Consider the following 4442-nt stretch of genomic DNA (forward strand, 5'->3'; position numbering starts at 1 on the left):
GATAAAGTCTGCCATTCAATCTCAACTTTGTAATCAAACTTTCAAGGGACTCAAACTATTGTCTCTCACTTTAGATGTCTGACATTTTAGATGTCGAGTAATTAAAAGAAAATCCTACTTGGAGTGGAAGCGTATCTCTAATCTATTTCACAGTCAAAAGAAAGTGATCAGATCATCTACATTACAAAAATATTCTATTAATGAAAAGAGTTGATTAGACATAGAATTTATTAATGAAATGTTTTACCTCTTATATATTCATATAAACTTATACATAGTATTTCCATCGTTCCTAGTAAAATTTCGGAGTTTGATATCATGGGACCATTCTTCCCCATCATAGACACCCACAATAAATATATTCACTAAAATAATAATAACAATCAAGAAAAGGGTGTATGTAAAAAACCATTAATATTTTTTTATTTATGAAAAAATGAAACATACTGGTGGAATCACAAGCTTATGTATAATTGATATCTCCCACAACACTGCCATAAAAACCCTATCTCCAACTCCGTCAGCCCAATCAACATCCATCAAAATAGTGTCATCAGAAAACCAATCTCTAGCTCCTTAGCGATGGTCTGCAAGTAAAAGAAAACATAAATATCTATTTTCACTGAAGCTCCTTAGGGATGGTCTGCAAGTAAAAGAAAACATAAATATCTATTTTCACTGAAATACCAATCTCTAATTACTATTGCTATGGTTTACAAGAAAACAACACTGCGATCAGAAAATAAATCTCTAGCTCCTCCTTTGATGGTATGCAACTAAAACATAGACTCCTCTTGTGATGGTATGCAACTAAAACATCGAAGTAACTAACAACATTATGAATTGAATAAACAATGAATTGATAAATCATGGATGATTGGAAACCTAATCATTTCAACCCTCATGGCTAACAATAATGGGATAAAAGAAACCAATATGGAAGAGTATGGTGAAAGTATATGTTGATATTGCAAATTCCAAGTGGAAGAGGTGTACTAGGGAAGACTTAGGGCTTTGTAACTTGCAACATACTGGTTATACCAATTAACCTTGCATGTTGGAAAGAAACAGTTGCAACCCCATCCTACTTGACAAAGAATGGAAACCACTCAAAGTTAAAAGAAATAACTTCGAGATATTATATTATAAACTAAATTATGAACTACAGAGGAGGTTACATTTTAAACTAAATTAATCATCATAGAATGTCAATTTTATTTTATGACATAAATTACGTTTTACACGAATCTTGCACAAATGTGTAGATGACACTCTGGCTCACATGCTATTTGTCTCCTTTTCATCTTATGAATTGAAACTCACTTCTCATCACGGGGCACAAAGAGAATATGGACATGGGGCCATTACAGGTATGATAGGGTACGAAAACTTGTCCTCCAAGTTTCAACATTCATACCTTTCAGAATGCAAACACACATCAGTTTCAATGTGCACTATTTTTTTAATTTAATTTTTTCTAATCCTACATGGTGGAGATAAATAAGAGGCACAATAATGTTTTAATGGTTATTTGGTAAAAAATTAATTTAAGTAGGATTTAAACACTTGATTTAGATATGCAAGGAGATTATCACTTTCAATTGTATTCATTGATCAAGTGGCTAAGGCTATAATATACTCTCATCTTTCAATTTACACCTTCAGATCAAAAAAATTAATTAAAAGAATGATTGAAATGCCCAATTCCAATGAGAAAGACCCCTATTGACTTAATTAAAAATAAACCATAAATTACTAAAAAAAATGAATTACTAAAACAAATAATAATTTTATAAAACCAAAATATTTACCTAACCTAACATAATATAACACATTATAACCATCTTTTCCATACTAAACTAAAACTAAATAGTGCCTCTAAATTCAAAAGTAAGTAATACTTTTAAATTAAGTGTATGACCTTCCATGCTTTATCTCTTATTTGAAATTTTGCAGGAACCAGACATTACTTTTAGGATTCGGGATTAATGACGTGTACTCAAACTCAAGAGAAGGTTGAAATTGTCGTTTAAGCTAAGCATATGACCTTCCAGACATAGTTCATGCTTTATGTCTTATTCGAAATTTTTTTCGAACGAGGCCGTACTTTTAGAATTCGGTATTAAAAAATGCTATTATAATTGTAAGGCAGTTGGTGGCGGTAGTCGGCAAGTCCTATTTCCACCTCTATAGGAAAGTTAATGCTATAGAGGGGTAAATGCTATTATAATTGTAAGGCAGTTGGTGGCGGTAGTCGGCAAGTCCTATTTCCACCTCTATAGGAAAGTTAATGCTATAGAGGTACCCCTCTGACAGCCTCATACAACATCATGGACCATACATCATCAGACCATGCATCCCACTCCGGCATCTCGCTCCGGCCGCCCATCGAAACCCCGGCGACCCTGCCCGCAGCCACCCGATGACCATAGACCTTCATGCGAATACGGACGACGCACTAATTATGGATGTGCATGGAGGAATTTTCTGTCGCCTCAGTCTCGGCCTTGATCGCAACCGTCGCCACCAGAGATTTTGAATGTTAGGATGAAATATATAGAACGTACGCATTTAATGGCGGACATATTTGAATTTTAATTCTAAGCTTGAATTTAAAATCCCGCCCAAAAAAAATCTAATTTCTATAACCATAACTAGTCCGCCGATGTTCTTTCTTCAATTGCTATGGTGATGCTGGGAGGGTGCAGCGAAAGGCTGTCATTCCCACCCTCTGTACAAGTTTGGTATGAAAATCATGGAAGAGGCCACATCTCAATTTGTTTTTGATTCTACACCAACGAAGATTGAGAAAGAAGCGGCTTCTCTTGTTAAACTAGAGACAGATATCAGTCAAGAAATGAGAGCCATACACAATTTCGAATGAGATTGGAAGATAGAAATTGAATAGATTATAAGTGGGGAAATGGAAACCCAACCACACACGCCGACGGCCATTGACATGAGCTTCACTGGTTTCCTCTCCACTGGACAACTCATGGTGAATTGAGGTTGCTTCTGTATTATTTCATTCCTTCCCTGAGGATCAAAATAATTGTATTCATTCTATCGCTACGAACCTATTTGTTCCATACTTTGGCTCTGAAGAAGGCCTCACTCATTTTTCCACAAATCATAAGATCTTAGGAGCTAGCAATGTATTCAAGCTTTTACTGCATATTCCCATGCAAGAATGTTGCCACACAGTAGTCACCATATCGTATGAGGCAAAGGCACGATTCCGATATCTCGTCTATGGTTTTGTTGCACACATTTACGCCATGCAACAATAGGTAACTTAAATGTTCACTGCTTCTTTAGAAATTTTATACAATGTGTACATGTCGATAGCGCCTGCAGATGCATTTTTTGTTTTTTATATTTGCAGAAATTTTCTTGCAGATGCATTTTTTGTTCTTTATATTTGCAGAGATTTTCTTGTTCTTTATATTTTTAGAAATTGGTTCTGAAGGTGTCTCTGGACTCAAGATATGTGTCATGAATGTATCACAGGCTGCAAGTTTGCAGGTGGAGTTGGCATTCATGCAAGAACAGCTGGCGAGCCATGTGTCATTCGGATCAGCATTGGCCTCCGTGATTTATCATGTCATGTCTGCTTCATTGTATAGGCAACATCCACATCAGCTCCCTGCACCCTACCATATGATCCCCCAGCCATATAACCCTCGAGTCCTTGGTGTGAAGGAGGAGAACGCCTGTGGTTTCGATAATTCCATGGACTGAATTTTCTGTGTCTCCTAGTGATAATTTGTCGCCACAAATGGAGGTCCTCTAAAGATACAGAAATCTTGACAAAACTGGAGAAAATAGCGAAGAGTTGGAGGCTCTGGCCCGTGCTCTTCTTCTGAGAGGTTAAGCTTTTCCAAATTTAGCAAACAATAATAATTTCATTGGGTCACCCCCCGCCTGCCAAATTGCGTCAAGATACATTTGGATTTGCTTTGGTTTAGCTTTTTTTATGGCAAATGAACTATGAAGAGTGCCAATCTGGCGATGAATTTGGAGGAAGATACTTCGATGGTAGGTGGTTTTGTAAAAGGAATATGGATAGATGGCACCGAATTTGGAGGAAGATACTTTGACGGTAGTTAATTTTGTAAAAGGAATATGGATAGAGGGAGTAAGTTTATAGGTAATGAAATGAAGGGATGTACATGTAAAGCCATATACCAACCGTGCAAAGGAGTGGGAGATGGAATTCCGCATTACGTTTATGTGTAATATATTCTTACCCAACTAACATTTCGGTATCTATCGTATGTCACGACAATTATTTATTCCTCTAATTCAATAACATTCAGACATATCTCCTTTTCCGTTTGTGCCCATTGAAATGAAATTATTGTTGTAGTTTGTTTGTTACAAGTTTTTTCATATTTTTTAATTAAATTTGTTAAAAATTTTGGAGGGATTTTTGAATATTT

The 4442-nt window shown here is 35.9% G+C and overlaps 1 pseudogene; it reads left to right on the forward strand.

Annotated features, from left to right (window-relative positions):
• Positions 1-2923: 2923 nt before the first annotated feature.
• Positions 2924-3874, forward strand: LOC149192662 (protein LATERAL ORGAN BOUNDARIES-like; annotated as a pseudogene).
• Positions 3875-4442: the final 568 nt, after the last annotated feature.

The sequence above is a fragment of the Pinus tabuliformis genome, chromosome 2_2, assembly GCF_031772625.1.
Source record: "Pinus tabuliformis cultivar Carrire ecotype Pingquan chromosome 2_2, CPIR1, whole genome shotgun sequence".
NCBI classification, from domain to species: domain Eukaryota; kingdom Viridiplantae; phylum Streptophyta; class Pinopsida; order Pinales; family Pinaceae; genus Pinus; species Pinus tabuliformis.